Here is a 20,246-nt window from a genome sequence, read left to right on the forward strand (position 1 = left end):
GCCAAGGAACTGTTACAAGGCAAACGAGACGAGAGACATGTGGATCCATCTGCAAGGCTTTATTTAAAGACATGGTCATCACAGGCAAGAGTCGGACAATGGCAGACAGGTATATAGAGTAATCCAAAACACAGATTGATCCAGGTGAGGGGTAAACCATATCCAAACAGGGCAAGATGAGAGGGATAATCCAAGACAGGTGATATACTTCAGGACAGGTAGAAATCATACAGAAATGAGAAATATTGGCAAGGTTCAAGACACAAATGACTAAAGCAAGCTGACATAAGTTCATGGACAGGATTTGTGACAGGACCAATGGAAGCCCAAAGGTGCTTAGAAGCCAAAATGAACTCACACAGAAAGTTTGCTTTGGTCATCTGTTTTGAACTGGCAAAAACGATCTTTGATTCGGCCTGATTTTGTTCAAAATTCTTTGATAATTTTGAAGTATATTGTGGTCCTTACCCTTCCATATCCTCAGGAGCAAGGTTGGCAATGTCTGCCAGTATTGGTCACCAAAAGAAAAGACTTGCTGTCCATGAAAGGCTAGATAATGAATTCCATGAACACAAGTTGAATTGTCTTAAGGAGCATGAATTGATACTACAAGTAGAACTGGAGCTGAAGATGGAGAGAGAGATGCAGCAGGCTCAAATGTCTCAATACATGAATCTGAAAGAAATATTCTTTTATTAGGTCAAGGTGGGTGTTATGATGATTTCATAACATATCATACTTTTGACATATTTTATTTTCTCATTACATGTATAAGGTCTGAGCAGAAGATTGAAAGGTAAATAATGTGAGAATATATATTTAATAAGGCATAATGGAAAAGCATTTCTGTATGCAAGTCCTTCTCTGAGGTCTGTTGTAAATTGATTTGTCATCCTCTTCTATTGGGGGATCAGGGCATCCTTGCTGTTTCAGGTTGTTTTGAAGAACAGCTGTTGCAGTGATTACAGTGCAGTATCTTGGTTTGAATTGGAGTGTTTTCCCGAAGGTATTGAAAGCAACTTTTCCAAACACCAATCGTGTGCTCTACTAAACCCCTTGTGAGCATATGAGCCTGGCTGCAGTGCTGTTGTTCAGCAGTTTCTTCTGCACATACCCACCGTCACCAAACAATATTACATCATGATCTGCTCTTTCAAACAGAGTATACAGAGATGAGTTGAGGAAAGTTGGTGAATCAAGAGTCAAGAATCAAGACCTTTCCAATGTGCAACAATGTTTGAGAACTAAAACTGGCGAGTGCATACACCTTAGAAATGTATAGATTTATATTTATAGATTATATGGTCTTAATTCACAAATGGTCCTGAATACTCTGTGAATGACTTTATATACTGTTGGTTCACTGACACCACATAGATCCCCAGTTTCTCGATGGAAGGCATCACATGCCAAAAACTTTAAACTGGGGTGTCATTTATAAACATTGCGTATGCACAGAATGGGCATAGAAACATGCGTATATCAGGATAAAATAAACTTGGCGTAAATGTGTATGCACTGTACAAACATTCTAGACCATGCATATGAACTCTTTTTTTCTGGAGTGAGAACAGTAATTAAGTAAAAAACAATTTTAAACAGTTTTCATGTCGATATATACATTTACATTAATTAATACACTCACATTAATGGAGGTAAACACTGAAATTACATAATTTTACAAAAAACCTGATTACATAATTTTCCTCAATATTATGGTGGACACTGCTGGATTCAGGAGTTCGAACAGTCCATTGTCCGCTATAGGACCAATGATAATAGTTTACTGTGTAAACGCAGCTGCACGGAGGTGTTGATGTCGTGTGAAGCCATCTACACAACATAATGAAAAATCAAAAGGAATATCTGAAGGATAGGAGAAAACGGTAAGATTTGCATGTTACTTTGGTAATGGATACATCAGACAATTGTATTTACACTGCAATAAATATGGGCCTATCTTTTTCCACTAAATATAGCTAAATGATGTTCATCAGATAAACTGCATACATTTGATATGAGTCTGCATACATTCAACTCTATTTTAAAATATACCTGAGAACAACTTAAAACCAATTTGGGATATTTTTGGGATTTTTTTATGGATATTTTCATACATTTGTTATAAAAAATAACAAGGATAATTTTTAGCATTAAAAATGTGTATGCGACAAACGGCATTATAATACCCATCTCATATTTTCTTTAATGTCTCAGTATTAAATCAGGTGTCACGTGGATGGGAATATGCATAGTAAAGCAAGGTGTCGTAAACTCCATATAGGATTATTTCTGGGAGGAGACAAGGTGGAGATGCACGTATGCAAAATCTTTTGGGATTGGGATTTATAAAGGGATTTTTGCGCATGTTCTGGTGTTTATATAGTTTTTGTGCCTACATACGCTTTTAGGATGAAATCTAAAAACCGTCGGTGTGTGAATGTGTGTGAATGGGTGAATGTGAGGCAAATTGTAAAGTGCTTTGGATGGCCATGTGGTCTGTTGAAAGCGCTATATAAATGCAGTCCATTTATCATCTATGGAGAGTTTTATAAATGTGACCCCTGGTCATTTTAGTCTAAAACGCGGAGAGAGAACAAAAATGCTGGTCACGAATTAGAAGCAAAAAAAAAGAAAAAGAAAAATCGAAAGGAGACTGCATTTCCTTTGCTAGAGTAAGGAAAAAATTAAAATATTAATAAAAAAATATTAATGATAATAGTAGAAATAAAAAAATACAACGTTCAAGGCACCCACAAGTCCATCGAAACTCTGTAAGATTATATTAGCTCATTTATTTTGAGAAGAACCAAATATAAAGATTCGACTTGCTTTATTGAACTGATTCCAAATTTAATTAGTTTATACTTCATCAACGGTTCGTCCAGTGAATGTTAAAATAAGTATATCTTTACAATTCTGTTTATATTACTTCATGGATAATTAGAATACAAACAGGATGATAATTTATACATTACGAGCTAGGTATCTCAGGATCTGAGCAAAGTTTAATCTTAAAATACACCACACAAGACAATACTACTTTATAAATTAAAAAATAATTTATTTAGCTACTCTATTACATGGATCTAAAACCTAATGGACACACACACAGTTACTGAGGAGAATGATAACAGAATTGAATGAAGTCCCAGGAGTTAGTTATTCGTTACAGCGCACCAAGAAAATCACAAAAGCAGAGATGTCTTAAGATCAATTTGCACTCATTTCAGCAAGAAAATACGTTTGTTTGTTTTACTTGCATTTGCTGAAAAGAATGGAGATTCGCTTATTGCCTCGTCTCAGGGAATCCCAGTGCCTTGGATTGGATGCAGATCTGATGTTTGGATGATGAATTTTGGGAAAACCCTCCTGGTGATTGGTTGGTTGCCTGGTTACATAGAACTTCGGAGAGTTTTGGATGGTGTCACTGTCACGAAGTTTCAACGGAGTGGTTTCGAGTTCTGGATAACAAGAACACTAGTAGCGTTGGAGTAGGTAGTTCAAGCCATGGCGAAGATGGAAGAGCAGCGCAGCGCACCACATTTAAGTGACACAACACATCTGTCAAGACACAACAAGACGGAGACACACAGTATTATTTCAAGCATTGGGATTTTATCCAAGCAGATTTGGTCCATCCCACGATGCAGTCTTCCAATGGGATGCTGTTGCAGAGCTTAGACACTCCCCGTATTATTTCTCTTTGTACACTTATTACACATCATGTGACATCGTCATGTGAGATGACCTCCTTCGTGGAACTTTGGTTAATACCTTATAAAGTGTCATAATATGCACACAATACACAATCTGGACATTTCATTTACTCTAAGTTAATAAAAATAACGTATAACACAACGCGACAGCCCCTCGCCCTTCAATTACAATACATAATGCTAAACCCTGAATCAACAAACAGAACTAACAAATATTGCTACAAGTGTGGCTGCATTATATAATAATTATTAATAATATTATTAATGTTCATCATCTGGCTGACTACATCTTGTATTACTTTTTCAAAAAATCCTGTCATACGTGCACAAACTGACAGTCACCACTTACAAGCTACTACTAAATATTGTAGAAACATAATTTTCTGTAAAGTTGCCTTGTTAAGATTTGTATTGTAAAAAGAGCTATACAAATAAACTTGAATTGAATTAACTTGCACCAAAGTTTACATATTTATTCATGTCTATATACTGAAGGTTTTTACAGAGGGATGTGTTCATATATAATTTTCTTGATTAAATACAAAATTTTATCCCCCCCCCCCCCCCCCCAAATTGTGAAAATATATTGATTTCCTGCTGTTCAAAGTATTTTCTGAATTATGGAGGGACAAAAAGAGATACACAGAATTCCCTCTGTAAAAAAATTTGACTCTAATATTAAAAAAAATAAACAAGTATTTTTTAAATTGACTTCAAATTTGTCATCATTTGCATATTAAAACAACATTTATAAATATAAAATTTAAACAACTTATAATACAAAAATTGTTTGCAATTATCAGTGTAATCAATCAACTTAGTAAGGTGATAACTATTAGTTATTTTTTTATCCTAATCACCTGCTGTGTCTCGCCTTAATCTGAAGGTTTAGCATGGCTCTGATAAAGCCAAACATAAATTATAGGGATTTTGTTTAAATTATTTTATTGTATGTTTAATCGTACCCTGAGTACCACCAATAGTGAGCCACAGCTGGAGAACCAATTATCTAACTTTGACAAAACAGTCCTGACATATCGATCACTGTCAAATGTCGCCCAACACTTGGCTCATGTTTTACTTTAGGTTAATAATGTTATAATTATAGACTAAGGTTGTCTAGTAAAGCAATAAGCCATGTTTTCTGCGAAGCTTTAGCCAAAATCTATGGACAAAGGCCATTGTGACATCTTGATTAATCTCTCTGCTTTACTTAAATGTATCAGCTTAATTTTTATTATACTGTGTTTACTTCACGACCACCTCTTTTTTAGATTGCTCACACATCAGACTTACTGACTAACTTACTGAGTAATGATCTATGAAGAAGATGTTTCCTTCCTCTTCTGTCTTTATTTCTATTCTTACCTCTGTGGGCAGTTTTTGAGTCCAATGACCTTGTTACATTGTGATGCTATATGTTATTCCATTTGGAAAGATATTTAATTAAAGCCACTACAGTTGCAGCTTGATGTTGAGCTGGTATTAAAAAAATATTTTGAAGGTAGTAAAAAAGGTAGTAAAAGGTATTACATTTAACTTACGAAGTTCTGTATATACCCTGTGAGGTAGGGAGCTATGTCTTTGTGTTTGTGAACACAAAGAGAGAGTTTAAATAACTTTGTTGATGGGGCTGTAAGCAGGGGTCATCTAATGACTGGGCCATACATGTGGTCAACCTATTTTTCAAAGCAAAGATGGTTCACAGATTTGGTCTCTATGAAGGTATCAAATAACAAAACTGAAATAGAATCACAAAGAAATACAGGAAAAATAAAGGGCTTTCCTTATTTAGTTAAAGCTAGGAGATACGACTAAACTGTTATCACTTGTTAAAAGGAATGTAGCATGGTCATGGAACCTAGGGAGACTGTTGGCTGCGCTAGCAGGGACACATCAAACACCTCAAGGTAATCAACAGAAATAATAGGAAGTGTTTCACGTCTGCTCAGGGGCCTGGTGTAAGAAGGGTAATAGAAGAGACAGGCCACTAAAACCTGTACAATTCATTAAGGTGACAACAGTTGCTAGAACTTATCTAACCTATTGAGAATGAGAAGTTGTCGTAATAGCACAAAGCCCCTCCCTCGACATTTACCTCATGCACACATATGAACATTGGGAATTATATTGTTTTTGGTTTAAGTTATTACACAATGCAGGAGTTTAAAAGCCACAAGTCTTTGGAAAGTTACGAGGCTTTCTGCTGTGGCTGGTTCCATCTACAGCAGGTGATGAAAACAGTGTTGTACCGGCCAAAGTAAGTTTATTCACATGCGTTTTAGTGTATTGTTATTACATTGCATTTAGAATGCACTTCTTGACCAAAATGACAAAGTAATTAACTGCGACTGTTTCGTAAACACTCGATTGTAACGAGATGTTCAATGTATACGAACGTTTCCAATATGTTTTGATGTAGGCTAAAGCTGTGTATGTTTAGTTTATTATTTGATTTTAGCCCAGTGACACATACTGTACCAGGTTTTTGTGTTGGGGGCTGCAAACTGGACAAACCAGTTCTGGGTTAGCTAGGGTAGTTAAATGTGTGATTGCAAGATGTAAATGTCCTGGTTAGATTAAAGCCATTAACAGCTGAATGCAAGGTGACTTACATCGTAAACAATATAATCCCCAATGTCCATATGTGAGCACTGAGGTAAATTGTTCAGGTGTCTGTGCCGCTGCAGGGAGCTCGTATGGGTTGATATTTCGGATGCCTGGGAGCTTCTCCAAACACCGCTGTTTTGCGCTTGGTGTGAGCTTGTTCCTGTAATGTTCCTTTCTTTCGCCTTATGTTTTTGCATTGCTTTACCTTCTTCCTTTTCTTTACGCACGAGGCAGATCTGGCCGGGCTGCTCGTAGCAGGAGCAGAGGCAATGTGACATGGGGCATAGCTTTTGAACTAAATAGGTCTTGTCTACTTGTGCTTATGTGTCATATGAATAATATTTATGTGCCTCATACATGGAATCAGAGTGTAGTAAATTGAAAATCTCTACAGCAAAAGTCTAACCGCTACATGCATTCAGTTTGTTTCTACCATTTATTAGTAATGATTTACACAGTTTGTTTACTACTTACTATTTACCTGAGCATTCAGTTTTTTGATGCAATATAGCACACAGAAGGTGAGGGACATTTAGGGGGGAAAGAAGTGGTGCTTTTTATTATTTAAACATGGGACTTTTCATGAAATTTCTATAATTCAAGATGGCCGCCACCATATTACATCATAATATGCTAATTAGATGGGAAAATGTAATCCCTACATAAACATTGGGTCATGCTTAATAATTCTATAATTTACAAAAATTCTCTATATTTTAGCAATTTTCAGATATAGCCTTTTGAAATTAAGATGTCAAAATCGAACATTTTAGGAAAAAAACTTTGTCAGTCTGCCGGTGATTGAGGCTCCCGGGAGAGCAGAGAATGGGTCCGGGTGAGCGGATGGGGATAGCCAGCGACAGACAACAAACGTCAGTGGGAGGCTGGGTAAAAGAGAGGTTAGCGAGGGCTCAATGCATACCACACAGTACACAACACGATAAGGTGGGGGTGAAGAGCCAGGATCAGGAGTGTATGCGAGCATAAGGAAATACTCTGGCAGAGAACAAAGGAGAGAGAAGGCTAGAAATAGACGGTCTAATCAGAGAAAGCAGGTGCAGGTGTAGAGAAGAGAGAGGGGAGGAGGGAGAATGAGAGACAGCTGTGAGTGATAATGAGATGAGTCAGAGATGAGAGACAGGGGGATACCCGGTTCATGACAGTACCCACTCTTCAAGGAGTGCCCCATGGCGCACCTAAGGAGGAGGGCTGGCGAGTGCGGTAGAAGTCATCAATCAGCAAGTGGTCCAGGATATCCCGAGCGGGGAGCCAACTTCTCTCCTCCAGGCAATACCCCTCCCAATCGACCAAGACCTGATGTCCGCGCCCTCGAGGGTGAACGTTGAGTAATCTGCAAACCCTATAAGCAGGAGAGCCCTCGACGCACATGGGTGTAGTGACAGGACAGGGAGGCAAACGCACTGCGGGTTTGAAACAAGAAACGTGAAAGACCAGGTGGATGTGTCGGAGGTTGGAAGGCATCTTTAATTTAACCGCGACAGGACTGAGCACTTCAGGAATTCGAAACGGGCTGATGAATTTAGGAGCCAATTTGCGAGACGTGGACTGGAGGGGAAGGTGGAAGGCCAGACCCTCTGACCGACGACATAACGGGGGCTCTAATGTGATGCCTGTTAGCCGCCCGTCGAGCCTTGCATAAGGCGACCCTAACCCCTCTCCAGTTACATTCGGCACGCTGGAAAAAGTCGCTGAGAGAGGGGACATTGGACTCGGAATCCTGCGAGGAAAAGAGGTAACCAAGGCAACCCTGAAACGGCGACAAACTGGTAGCTGAGGATGGGGAGGAATTATGGGCATATTCGGCCCAGGGGAGCTGTTCGGACCAAGAGGTGGGATTGCGAAACGTGAGACTACGAAGGATGTGACCAATAATTTGGTTGGTAAGCTCGGCCTGGCCATTGGTCTCAGGGTGAAAGCCAGAGGAAAGGCTGGCAGAGGCTCCGATGAGAACTGAGGACCTCGGTCGAGACAGTGTCGGATGGAAGATCATGGATCTTAAAAAACCTTATCAACGGCGATCTGGGGAATAAAGTGACTGGCCTAAGAAAAGAGATTGACGACTCTTAGAAAAGAGATTGACGAGGAATTACAGTGTTTCCTTCGAAGGAGGGAATACCTGTAATGAAATCTAAGCCAATGTGCGAACATAGTAAACATGGTAAAAGTAGAGGTCGAAGGAGGCTGGCAGGCGGCAAATTGCTGGCCTTGGTCTGAGAGGAAACAGTACAAGAAGCGATGAATCGCTAGATATCACGTTCACGGGTAGGCCACCAGAATCTAGAGCAAATGGAAGAGATGGTGCCCCTAACACCAGGATGAGCAAATAATTTAGAGGAGTACCCCCATTGAAGTACGGCGAGCCGCGTAGAGGGTGGAATGAATAAACGGTCTCTCGGGCAAGAGCGAGGGGTGACGGAGTGAGCTAAGGCACATTTAACAAGACGTTCTATTCCCCAAACAGCTGCGCCCATCACCATGCCCTGAGGAAGAATCTCCTCCCTAACAGGAGTGACCGCAAAGGAAAGTGCCCAACGTGCCTGATGAGCGTTAAGTCTCTTAGCGGTGCGAATGTCCAGACTAAAAACGGCACTGAGGCACCCTCTAACCAGTTTCACCATTCTCCGAGGGCCAACCTGATGGCCAATAACTCCAGGATCAGGAGCGTATGCGAGCATAAGGAAAGAGTGTGTGAAGGAGACTAACCAGAAGAGGGAGACAGAGACAGGGAGATACCCGGTTCATGACAAGATGGTGATGGTCAAATAACTAAAATAAGGAAGAGGTAAAATAAAAATGTCCTAATAGCTTTAGAAAACCAAAAGGAATAATAAAAATACACAAAAGTCAAAATAAAAATAACACAAATCGAACCAACATATGTGAGAAGGGGCAAACCTGAGTCATGGTGTCAAAGTTGTGGTATGTTTTATATGTGACTGCTATGCCAATGTGGGTGGAGAAAAGGCTGAAAAAATGTTTTTTAGATTTTTTATGAAATAGTAAACCGTCAAGAATTGCATATAGTACATTAATAGGAGAAGCAGGGAAAGGAGGGATGGGATTAATTGATGTTGAACAGAGAAAAAATAGCTTAAGAATTAAAATAGTAAAAAAATATCTAGATGATGGTCACAAAACAGCATGGAAAAAGACAATGGAATATTTTTTAAACAAATGAGGGGATTTTAACATGGGGGATGGAATTTTATGGATGAAAACAAAGAATTGGATGACAGAGTGCTTACCAGAGTTTTATAGGGAAATGTTTAGTGCCTGGGGAAAATTTTTAGACAAAGTTGTGTATGATCCACATGGGAGAGAAAACATTTTAAATCAACCTCTGTTTTTAAACAAAAACATTTTAAAACAAGACAAAGAATTGTTTTTAAAGAAATGGATGGATGTGGGGATAACAAGAGTGAGAGATGTTTTGTATGAATTTAAAGAAGGGTTTTTACCAACACAATTTATTGTAGATGCAATGGAGGAGGCAAAAGAGGATTACAGTGAACAAGAAATAAAAAATAAATATGAAATCATTAAAAATGCAATACCTAAAGAGTGGATAAAAAGAATAGAAAGTATGGAAGGAGAGCCAAAAGAGAAATGTATTCATGTGAAATTTGGGGAAAAAATGTATGATTTTAAGGAATGTACTGTGAAAATGATTTATTGTGCTTTTAGAGATGATGTTTTTAAAGAGCCGATTGTAAATGGATACTGGGTGCAGAAATTCAAAGATTTAAAAAAAGAGTGTATATGGAGAAACATGACGGGGAAATGTGTGGAAACTAAATTGGAATGTTTGGAGTATTTTATAAGGCATAAAGTGGTTTTTACTGATGTAATTTTAAATAAAATAGGAATGGAAGAAAATGCTCTGTGTAAAGTGTGCCAGGAAGAGGAAGAGGGGATTTTACATATGTTTTTACATTGTAGAGAGTTGGAGGACTTTTTAAGGAAATGTAAATGTTTAAATATAAACATGATGAAAATATAATGGAATGGAACAGAGTTGTCATGTTTGGTTGGGAAAAAAAGTGTAAAAACAAAAGTTTCATTAATCTGTGTGTAATGCTAATGAAAAGTGCAATATGGGACAGAAGAACTTTGGCTAAAAAGGAAAAAATTGTGTTGGATGTTTGGAGTGTGTTTAAAAGAAAAACAGAATTATATATTGAAAGACTGTATGTTTACTTTAAAAGTGTAAATATGTTAGACTCTTTTTATGATGTTTTTACCCCAAAAGTCTGTTGTGTTTTAAACAATTTAATGTGGAGTTTGCCAGAAAGTGGAAGAGTTTTTTAAATTATCTATGTAAAGGAAAGATGTGTAATGTAGAGATGTGTAAAGTCAATGTTATGTATTTTCTATTGATTGTGTTTAATCTATTGTATTTTATTGATGGAAATTTCTTAATAAAAAAAAAAAAAAAAAAAAAAAAAAGGCTAGCGCGTTCGGCTGTTAACCGAAAGGATGGTGGTTCGAGCCCACCCAGGGACGAAGGAAGCTTTTCGCAGCCATGTTGGCAAGCGCAGAATTTAACACACGTGTCTGCTGACGCATGCGTGGAGCAGCGTCCGTAGCCCCTTTTGAGAGTGAACAGCTTTGCGAGCCGTCTAGACAAAGGGTGCTGAGTGAATGTTTGCGTCAGCTCAAGTTTGCTGTGGCGTGTACACGGAGTGTTCGTGTTTTGTTTTCCGGGTGGTGGAGGCCTGTGTGGTCCAGGGAGGTCCTGATCAAATCTCCCTCTTGGAGCGCCACAAAATGCCACCAAATTGGCTTTCCAATCACATGCTGTCGGAGTTTGCAAACTGTATTCACACAGCTGGACAGAACTCCATACCTGGAACGTTTGATGAGTTGGCTGAACTAGTAGCCTTTCAGGCTGTTGGACAAGAGCTCTGCTCGTTCAATCTGTATTCCCCAGCAACAGGCGTGGCTAAAACAAACAGAGAACAGTCTAAGCCAGGGGTGTCCAAACTCTGTCCTGGAGGGCCCCTGTCAGGTAGAGTTTCACTCCAGCCAGCTCCATCAGACCTGCCTGCAAGTTTCTAGTCTCCGTGGTGAGACCGGGATCACCAGCTTCAGGTGTGTTTCTTTGTGCTTGGATTCAAACTCGGCAGGACAAGGAACCTCCAGGATCGAGTTGGGACGCCCCTGCTCTAAACCTACCGCTAGGCTTAAGTCCAACCTTACCCGCGAGATGTTTTGTCAAGCCTGTGCTAGAAGCGAGGCTCCGTTTTGCACATGAAATGTTTGGCACTTATCAAAACAGCGGTCAGCCTTGATCTTTCATCCACCGCAGCCCGACTAGCTCAGTCGGTAGAGCATGAGACTCTTAATCTCAGGGTCGTGGGTTTGAGCCCCACATTGGGCGTGTCCTTTGGCTCTCTCTGGCCCCTCCCAACGGGTGTCATTCTCTTGACCTCAGTTTGCTGACGCAGGACTAGTGCTGCAGCTTTCCTGTGAGAAACGCCCAGCTTCGATTTCTTTTGTGACCGTTACCCATAGGGGAATGCACCGTCAGTCTCTGTGGCGCAATAGGCTACTGCGTTCGGCTGTTAACCGAAAGGATGGTGGTTCGAGCCCACCCAGGGACGAAGGAAGCTTTTCGCAGCCATGTCGGCAAGCGCAGAATTTAACACACGTGTCTGCAGACGCATGCGTGGAGCAGCGTCCGTAGCCCCTTTTGAGAGTGAACAGCTTTGCGAGCCGTCTAGTGTTAAAAGAAGACAAAGGGTGCTGAGTGAATGTTTGCGTCAGCTCAAGTTTGCTGTGGCGTGTACGCGGAGTGTTCGTGTTTTGTTTTCCGGGTGGTGGAGGCCTGTGTGGTCCAGGGAGGTCCTGATCAAATCTCCCTCTTGGAGCGCCACAAAATGCCACCAAATTGGCTTTCCAATCACATGCTGTCGGAGTTTGCAAACTGTATTCACACAGCGGGACAGAACTCCATACCTGGAACGTTTGATGAGTTGGCTGAACTAGTAGCCTTTCAGGCTGTTGGACAAGAGCTCTGCTCGTTCAATCTGTATTCCCCAGCAACAGGCGTGGCTAAAACAAACAGAGAACAGTCTAAGCCAGGGGTGTCCAAACTCTGTCCTGGAGGGCCCCTGTCAGGTAGAGTTTCGCTCCAGCCAGCTCCATCAGACCTGCCTGCAACACACAGCTTCAGGTGTGTTTCTTTGTGCATGGATCCAAACTCGGCAGGACAAGGAACCTCCAGGATCGAGTTGGGACGCCACTGCTCTAAACCTACCGCTAGGCTTAAGTCCAACCTTACCCGTGAGATGTTTCGTCAAGCCTGTGTTGGAAGCGAGGCTCCGTTTTGCGCATGAAATGTTTGGCACTTATCAAAACAGCGGTCAGCCTTGATCTTTCGACCACCGCAGCCCGGCTAGCTCAGTCGGTAGAGCATGAGACTCTTAATCTCAGGGTCGTGGGTTCGAGCCCCACGTTGGGCGTGTCCTTTGGCTCTCTCTGGCCCCTCCCAACGGGTGTCGTTCTCTTGACCTCAATTTGCTGACGCAGGACCAGTGCTGCAGCCGTCCTGTGAGACGCTCCCAGCTTGGAATTCTTTTTTGACCGTTACCCATAGGAGCATGCACCGTCAGTCTCTGTGGCGCAATAGGCTAGCGCGTTCGGCTGTTAACCGAAAGGATGGTGGTTCGAGCCCACCCAGGGTCGAAGGAAGCTTTTCGCAGCCATGTCGGGAAGCGCAGAATTTAGCATGCGTGGAGCAGCGTCCGTAGCCCCTTTTGAGAGTGAACAGCTTTGCGAGCCGTCTAGTGTTAAAAGAAGACAAAGGGTGCTGAGTGAATGTTTGCGTCAGCTCAAGTTTGCTGTGGCGTGTACGCGGAGTGTTCGTGTTTTGTTTTCCGGGTGGTGGAGGCCTGTGTGGTCCAGGGAGGTCCTGATCAAATCTCCCTCTTGGAGCGCCACAAAATGCCACCAAATTGGCTTTCCAATCATATGCTGTCGGAGTTTGCAAACTGTATTCACTCAGCGGGACAGAACTCCATACCTGGAATGTTTGATGAGTTGGCTGAACTAGTAGCCTTTCAGGCTGTTGGACAAGAGCTCTGCTCGTTCAATCTGTATTCCCCAGCAACAGGCGTGGCTAAAACAAACTGAGAACAGTCTAAGCCAGGGGTGTCCAAACTCTGTCCTGGAGGGCCCCTGTCAGGTAGAGTTTCGGTCCAGCCAGCTCCATCAGACCTGCCTGCAACACACAGCTTCAGGTGTGTTTCTTTGTGCATGGATCCAAACTCGGCAGGACAAGGAACCTCCAGGATCGAGTTGGGACGCCACTGCTCTAAACCTACCGCTAGGCTTAAGTCCAACCTTACCCGTGAGATGTTTCGTCAAGCCTGTGTTGGAAGCGAGGCTCCGTTTTGCGCATGAAATGTTTGGCACTTATCAAAACAGCGGTCAGCCTTGATCTTTCGACCACCGCAGCCCGGCTAGCTCAGTCGGTAGAGCATGAGACTCTTAATCTCAGGGTCGTGGGTTCTAGCCCCACGTTGGGCGTGTCCTTTGGCTCTCTCTGGCCCTTCCCAACGGGTGTCGTTCTCTTGACCTCAATTTGCTGACGCAGGACCAGTGCTGCTGCCGTCCTGTGAGACGCTCCCAGCTTCGGATTCTTTTTTGCCCGTTACCCATAGGAGCATGCACCGTCAGTCTCTGTGGCGCAATAGGCTAGCGCGTTCGGCTGTTAACCGAAAGGATGGTGGTTCGAGCCCACCCAGGGACGAAGGAAGCTTTTCGCAGCCATGTCGGGAAGCGCAGAATTTAGCATGCGTGGAGCAGCGTCCGTAGCCCCTTTTGAGAGTGAACAGCTTTGCGAGCCGTCTAGTGTTAAAAGAAGACAAAGGGTGCTGAGTGAATGTTTGCGTCAGCTCAAGTTTGCTGTGGCGTGTACGCGGAGTGTTCGTGTTTTGTTTTCCGGGTGGTGGAGGCCTGTGTGGTCCAGGGAGGTCCTGATCAAATCTCCCTCTTGGAGCGCCACAAAATGCCACCAAATTGGCTTTCCAATCATATGCTGTCGGAGTTTGCAAACTGTATTCACTCAGCGGGACAGAACTCCATACCTGGAATGTTTGATGAGTTGGCTGAACTAGTAGCCTTTCAGGCTGTTGGACAAGAGCTCTGCTCGTTCAATCTTTATTCCCCAGCAACAGGCGTGGCTAAAACAAACAGAGAACAGTCTAAGCCAGGGGTGTCCAAACTCTGTCCTGGAGGGCCCCTGTCAGGTAGAGTTTCGCTCCAGCCAGCTCCATCAGACCTGCCTGCAACACACAGCTTCAGGTGTGTTTCTTTGTGCATGGATCCAAACTCGGCAGGACAAGGAACCTCCAGGATCGAGTTGGGACGCCACTGCTCTAAACCTACCGCTAGGCTTAAGTCCAACCTTACCCGTGAGATGTTTCGTCAAGCCTGTGTTGGAAGCGAGGCTCCGTTTGGCGCATGAAATGTTTGGCACTTATCAAAACAGCGGTCAGCCTTGATCTTTCGACCACCGCAGCCCGGCTAGCTCAGTCGGTAGAGCATGAGACTCTTAATCTCAGGGTCGTGGGTTCTAGCCCCATGTTGGGCGTGTCCTTTGGCTCTCTCTGGCCCCTCCCAACGGGTGTCGTTCTCTTGACCTCAATTTGCTGACGCAGGACCAGTGCTGCTGCCGTCCTGTGAGACGCTCCCAGCTTCGAATTCTTTTTTGCCCGTTACCCATAGGAGCATGCACCGTCAGTCTCTGTGGCGCAATAGGCTAGCGCGTTCGGCTGTTAACCGAAAGGATGGTGGTTCGAGCCCACCCAGGGACGAAGGAAGCTTTTCGCAGCCATGTCGGCAAGCGCAGAATTTAGCATGCGTGGAGCAGCGTCCGTAGCCCCTTTTGAGAGTGAACAGCTTTGCGAGCCGTCTAGTGTTAAAAGAAGACAAAGGGTGCTGAGTGAATGTTTGCGTCAGCTCAAGTTTGCAGTGGCGTGCACGCGGAGTGTTCGTGTTTTGTTTTCCGGGTGGTGGAGGCCTGTGTGGTCCAGGGAGGTCCTGATCAAATCTCCCTCTTGGAGCGCCACAAAATGCCACCAAATTGGCTTTCCAATCACATGCTGTCGGAGTTTGCAAACTGTATTCACACAGCGGGACAGAACTCCATACCTGGAACGTTTGATGAGTTGGCTGAACTAGTAGCCTTTCAGGCTGTTGGACAAGAGCTCTGCTCGTTCAATCTGTATTCCCCAGCAACAGGCGTGGCTAAAACAAACAGAGAACAGTCTAAGCCAGGGGTGTCCAAACTCTGTCCTGGAGGGCCCCTGTCAGGTAGAGTTTCGCTCCAGCCAGCTCCATCAGACCTGCCTGCAACACACAGCTTCAGGTGTGTTTCTTTGTGCATGGATCCAAACTCGGCAGGACAAGGAACCTCCAGGATCGAGTTGGGACGCCACTGCTCTAAACCTACCGCTAGGCTTAAGTCCAACCTTACCCGTGAGATGTTTCGTCAAGCCTGTGTTGGAAGCGAGGCTCCGTTTTGCGCATGAAATGTTTGGCACTTATCAAAACAGCGGTCAGCCATGATCTTCCGACCACCGCAGCCCGGCTAGCTCAGTCGGTAGAACATGAGACTCTTAATCTCAGGGTCGTGGGTTCGAGCCCCACGTTGGGCGTGTCCTTTGGCTCTCTCTGGCCCCTCCCAACGGGTGTCGTTCTCTTGACCTCAATTTGCTGACGCAGGACCAGTGCTGTAGCCGTCCTGTGAGACGCTCCCAGCTTCAAATTCTTTTTTGACCGTTACCCATAGGAGCATGCACCGTCAGTCTCTGTGGCGCAATAGGCTAGCGCGTTCGGCTGTTAACCGAAAGGATGGTGGTTCGAGCCCACCCAGGGACGAAGGAAGCTTTTCGCAGCCATGTCGGCAAGCGCAGAATTTAGTAAACGTGTCTGCTGACGCATGCGTGGAGCAGCGTCCGTAGCCGCTTTTGAGAGTGAACAGCTTTGCGAGTCGTCTAGTGTTAAAAGAAGACAAAGGGTGCTGAGTGAATGTTTGCGTCAGCTCAAGTTTGCTGTGGCGTTTACGCGGAGTGTTGGTGTTTTGTTTTCCGGGTGGTGGAGGCCTGTGTGGTCCAGGGAGGTCCTGATCAAATCTCCCTCTTGGAGCGCCACAAAATGCCACCAAAATGGCTTTCCAATCATATGCTGTCGGAGTTTGCAATCTGTATTCCCCAGCAACAGGCGTGGCTAAAACAAACAGAGAACAGTCTAAGCCAGGGGTGTCCAAACTCTGTCCTGGAGGGCCCCTGTCAGGTAGAGTTTCGCTCCAGCCAGCTCCATCAGACCTGCCTGCAACACACAGCTTCAGGTGTGTTTCTTTGTGCATGGATCCAAACTCGGCAGGACAAGGAACCTCCAGGATCGAGTTGGGACGCCACTGCTCTAAACCTACCGCTAGGCTTAAGTCCAACCTTACCCGTGAGATGTTTCGTCAAGCCTGTGTTGGAAGCGAGGCTCCGTTTTGCGCATGAAATGTTTGGCACTTATCAAAACAGCGGTCAGCCTTGATCTTTCGACCACCGCAGCCCGGCTAGCTCAGTCGGTAGAGCATGAGACTTTTAATCTCAGGGTCGTGGGTTCTAGCCCCACGTTGGGCGTGTCCTTTGGCTCTCTCTGGCCCCTCCCAACGGGTGTCGTTCTCTTGACCTCAATTTGCTGACGCAGGACCAGTGCTGCAGCCGTCCTGTGAGACGCTCCCAGCTTCGAATTCTTTTTTGCCCGTTACCCATAGGAGCATGCACCGTCAGTCTCTGTGGCGCAATAGGCTAGCGCGTTCGGCTGTTAACCGAAAGGATGGTGGTTCGAGCCCACCCAGGGACGAAGGAAGCTTTTCGCAGCCATGTCGGCAAGCGCAGAATTTAGCATGCGTGGAGCAGCGTCCGTAGCCCCTTTTGAGAGTGAACAGCTTTGCGAGCCGTCTAGTGTTAAAAGAAGACAAAGGGTGCTGAGTGAATGTTTGCGTCAGCTCAAGTTTGCTGTGGCGTGTACGCGGAGTGTTCGTGTTTTGTTTTCCGGGTGGTGGAGGCCTGTGTGGTCCAGGGAGGTCCTGATCAAATCTCCCTCTTGGAGCGCCACAAAATGCCACCAAATTGGCTTTCCAATCACATGCTGTCGGAGTTTGCAAACTGTATTCACACAGCGGGACAGAACTCCATACCTGGAACGTTTGATGAGTTGGCTGAACTAGTAGCCTTTCAGGCTGTTGGACAAGAGCTCTGCTCGTTCAATCTGTATTCCCCAGCAACAGGCGTGGCTAAAACAAACAGAGAACAGTCTAAGCCAGGGGTGTCCAAACTCTGTCCTGGAGGGCCCCTGTCAGGTAGAGTTTCGCTCCAGCCAGCTCCATCAGACCTGCCTGCAACACACAGCTTCAGGTGTGTTTCTTTGTGCATGGATCCAAACTCGGCAGGACAAGGAACCTCCAGGATCGAGTTGGGACGCCACTGCTCTAAACCTACCGCTAGGCTTAAGTCCAACCTTACCCGTGAGATGTTTCGTCAAGCCTGTGTTGGAAGCGAGGCTCCGTTTTGCGCATGAAATGTTTGGCACTTATCAAAACAGCGGTCAGCCTTGATCTTTCGACCACCGCAGCCCGGCTAGCTCAGTCGGTAGAGCATGAGACTCTTAATCTCAGGGTCGTGGGTTCGAGCCCCACGTTGGGCGTGTCCTTTGGCTCTCTCTGGCCCCTCCCAACGGGTGTCGTTCTCTTGACCTCAATTTGCTGACGCAGGACCAGTGCTGCAGCCGTCCTGTGAGACGCTCCCAGCTTGGAATTCTTTTTTGACCGTTACCCATAGGAGCATGCACCGTCAGTCTCTGTGGCGCAATAGGCTAGCGCGTTCGGCTGTTAACCGAAAGGATGGTGGTTCGAGCCCACCCAGGGTCGAAGGAAGCTTTTCGCAGCCATGTCGGGAAGCGCAGAATTTAGCATGCGTGGAGCAGCGTCCGTAGCCCCTTTTGAGAGTGAACAGCTTTGCGAGCCGTCTAGTGTTAAAAGAAGACAAAGGGTGCTGAGTGAATGTTTGCGTCAGCTCAAGTTTGCTGTGGCGTGTACGCGGAGTGTTCGTGTTTTGTTTTCCGGGTGGTGGAGGCCTGTGTGGTCCAGGGAGGTCCTGATCAAATCTCCCTCTTGGAGCGCCACAAAATGCCACCAAATTGGCTTTCCAATCATATGCTGTCGGAGTTTGCAAACTGTATTCACTCAGCGGGACAGAACTCCATACCTGGAATGTTTGATGAGTTGGCTGAACTAGTAGCCTTTCAGGCTGTTGGACAAGAGCTCTGCTCGTTCAATCTGTATTCCCCAGCAACAGGCGTGGCTAAAACAAACTGAGAACAGTCTAAGCCAGGGGTGTCCAAACTCTGTCCTGGAGGGCCCCTGTCAGGTAGAGTTTCGGTCCAGCCAGCTCCATCAGACCTGCCTGCAACACACAGCTTCAGGTGTGTTTCTTTGTGCATGGATCCAAACTCGGCAGGACAAGGAACCTCCAGGATCGAGTTGGGACGCCACTGCTCTAAACCTACCGCTAGGCTTAAGTCCAACCTTACCCGTGAGATGTTTCGTCAAGCCTGTGTTGGAAGCGAGGCTCCGTTTTGCGCATGAAATGTTTGGCACTTATCAAAACAGCGGTCAGCCTTGATCTTTCGACCACCGCAGCCCGGCTAGCTCAGTCGGTAGAGCATGAGACTCTTAATCTCAGGGTCGTGGGTTCTAGCCCCACGTTGGGCGTGTCCTTTGGCTCTCTCTGGCCCCTCCCAACGGGTGTCGTTCTCTTGACCTCAATTTGCTGACGCAGGACCAGTGCTGCTGCCGTCCTGTGAGACGCTCCCAGCTTCGGATTCTTTTTTGCCCGTTACCCATAGGAGCATGCACCGTCAGTCTCTGTGGCGCAATAGGCTAGCGCGTTCGGCTGTTAACCGAAAGGATGGTGGTTCGAGCCCACCCAGGGACGAAGGAAGCTTTTCGCAGCCATGTCGGGAAGCGCAGAATTTAGCATGCGTGGAGCAGCGTCCGTAGCCCCTTTTGAGAGTGAACAGCTTTGCGAGCCGTCTAGTGTTAAAAGAAGACAAAGGGTGCTGAGTGAATGTTTGCGTCAGCTCAAGTTTGCTGTGGCGTGTACGCGGAGTGTTCGTGTTTTGTTTTCCGGGTGGTGGAGGCCTGTGTGGTCCAGGGAGGTCCTGATCAAATCTCCCTCTTGGAGCGCCACAAAATGCCACCAAATTGGCTTTCCAATCATATGCTGTCGGAGTTTGCAAACTGTATTCACTCAGCGGGACAGAACTCCATACCTGGAATGTTTGATGAGTTGGCTGAACTAGTAGCCTTTCAGGCTGTTGGACAAGAGCTCTGCTCGTTCAATCTTTATTCCCCAGCAACAGGCGTGGCTAAAACAAACAGAGAACAGTCTAAGCCAGGGGTGTCCAAACTCTGTCCTGGAGGGCCCCTGTCAGGTAGAGTTTCGCTCCAGCCAGCTCCATCAGACCTGCCTGCAACACACAGCTTCAGGTGTGTTTCTTTGTGCATGGATCCAAACTCGGCAGGACAAGGAACCTCCAGGATCGAGTTGGGACGCCACTGCTCTAAACCTACCGCTAGGCTTAAGTCCAACCTTACCCGTGAGATGTTTCGTCAAGCCTGTGTTGGAAGCGAGGCTCCGTTTGGCGCATGAAATGTTTGGCACTTATCAAAACAGCGGTCAGCCTTGATCTTTCGACCACCGCAGCCCGGCTAGCTCAGTCGGTAGAGCATGAGACTCTTAATCTCAGGGTCGTGGGTTCTAGCCCCATGTTGGGCGTGTCCTTTGGCTCTCTCTGGCCCCTCCCAACGGGTGTCGTTCTCTTGACCTCAAT

At 45.2% G+C, this 20,246-nt stretch overlaps 16 non-coding genes across 16 annotated transcripts; all 16 read left to right on the forward strand.

Annotated features, from left to right (window-relative positions):
* Positions 1 to 11,657: 11,657 nt before the first annotated feature.
* Positions 11,658 to 11,730, forward strand: trnak-cuu (transfer RNA lysine (anticodon CUU)). Its single transcript has one exon. It is a non-coding gene; the product is annotated as a tRNA-Lys (tRNA).
* A 149-nt stretch (positions 11,731 to 11,879) lies between these two features.
* trnan-guu (transfer RNA asparagine (anticodon GUU)) lies at positions 11,880 to 11,953 on the forward strand. Its single transcript has one exon. It is a non-coding gene; the product is annotated as a tRNA-Asn (tRNA).
* Positions 11,954 to 12,741: 788 nt separating this feature from the next.
* On the forward strand, positions 12,742 to 12,814 carry trnak-cuu (transfer RNA lysine (anticodon CUU)). Its single transcript has one exon. It is a non-coding gene; the product is annotated as a tRNA-Lys (tRNA).
* A 149-nt stretch (positions 12,815 to 12,963) lies between these two features.
* trnan-guu (transfer RNA asparagine (anticodon GUU)) lies at positions 12,964 to 13,037 on the forward strand. The gene has a single exon. It is a non-coding gene; the product is annotated as a tRNA-Asn (tRNA).
* A 770-nt stretch (positions 13,038 to 13,807) lies between these two features.
* On the forward strand, positions 13,808 to 13,880 carry trnak-cuu (transfer RNA lysine (anticodon CUU)). Its single transcript has one exon. It is a non-coding gene; the product is annotated as a tRNA-Lys (tRNA).
* Positions 13,881 to 14,029: 149 nt separating this feature from the next.
* On the forward strand, positions 14,030 to 14,103 carry trnan-guu (transfer RNA asparagine (anticodon GUU)). Its single transcript has one exon. It is a non-coding gene; the product is annotated as a tRNA-Asn (tRNA).
* A 770-nt stretch (positions 14,104 to 14,873) lies between these two features.
* Positions 14,874 to 14,946, forward strand: trnak-cuu (transfer RNA lysine (anticodon CUU)). Its single transcript has one exon. It is a non-coding gene; the product is annotated as a tRNA-Lys (tRNA).
* A 149-nt stretch (positions 14,947 to 15,095) lies between these two features.
* On the forward strand, positions 15,096 to 15,169 carry trnan-guu (transfer RNA asparagine (anticodon GUU)). The gene has a single exon. It is a non-coding gene; the product is annotated as a tRNA-Asn (tRNA).
* Positions 15,170 to 15,939: 770 nt separating this feature from the next.
* trnak-cuu (transfer RNA lysine (anticodon CUU)) lies at positions 15,940 to 16,012 on the forward strand. Its single transcript has one exon. It is a non-coding gene; the product is annotated as a tRNA-Lys (tRNA).
* Positions 16,013 to 16,161: 149 nt separating this feature from the next.
* On the forward strand, positions 16,162 to 16,235 carry trnan-guu (transfer RNA asparagine (anticodon GUU)). Its single transcript has one exon. It is a non-coding gene; the product is annotated as a tRNA-Asn (tRNA).
* Positions 16,236 to 17,142: 907 nt separating this feature from the next.
* trnan-guu (transfer RNA asparagine (anticodon GUU)) lies at positions 17,143 to 17,216 on the forward strand. The gene has a single exon. It is a non-coding gene; the product is annotated as a tRNA-Asn (tRNA).
* Positions 17,217 to 17,986: 770 nt separating this feature from the next.
* Positions 17,987 to 18,059, forward strand: trnak-cuu (transfer RNA lysine (anticodon CUU)). Its single transcript has one exon. It is a non-coding gene; the product is annotated as a tRNA-Lys (tRNA).
* A 149-nt stretch (positions 18,060 to 18,208) lies between these two features.
* Positions 18,209 to 18,282, forward strand: trnan-guu (transfer RNA asparagine (anticodon GUU)). The gene has a single exon. It is a non-coding gene; the product is annotated as a tRNA-Asn (tRNA).
* Positions 18,283 to 19,052: 770 nt separating this feature from the next.
* trnak-cuu (transfer RNA lysine (anticodon CUU)) lies at positions 19,053 to 19,125 on the forward strand. Its single transcript has one exon. It is a non-coding gene; the product is annotated as a tRNA-Lys (tRNA).
* Positions 19,126 to 19,274: 149 nt separating this feature from the next.
* trnan-guu (transfer RNA asparagine (anticodon GUU)) lies at positions 19,275 to 19,348 on the forward strand. Its single transcript has one exon. It is a non-coding gene; the product is annotated as a tRNA-Asn (tRNA).
* A 770-nt stretch (positions 19,349 to 20,118) lies between these two features.
* trnak-cuu (transfer RNA lysine (anticodon CUU)) lies at positions 20,119 to 20,191 on the forward strand. Its single transcript has one exon. It is a non-coding gene; the product is annotated as a tRNA-Lys (tRNA).
* Positions 20,192 to 20,246: the final 55 nt, after the last annotated feature.

Source organism: Carassius gibelio, chromosome B3 (assembly GCF_023724105.1).
Source record: "Carassius gibelio isolate Cgi1373 ecotype wild population from Czech Republic chromosome B3, carGib1.2-hapl.c, whole genome shotgun sequence".
Classification (NCBI taxonomy): domain Eukaryota; kingdom Metazoa; phylum Chordata; class Actinopteri; order Cypriniformes; family Cyprinidae; genus Carassius; species Carassius gibelio.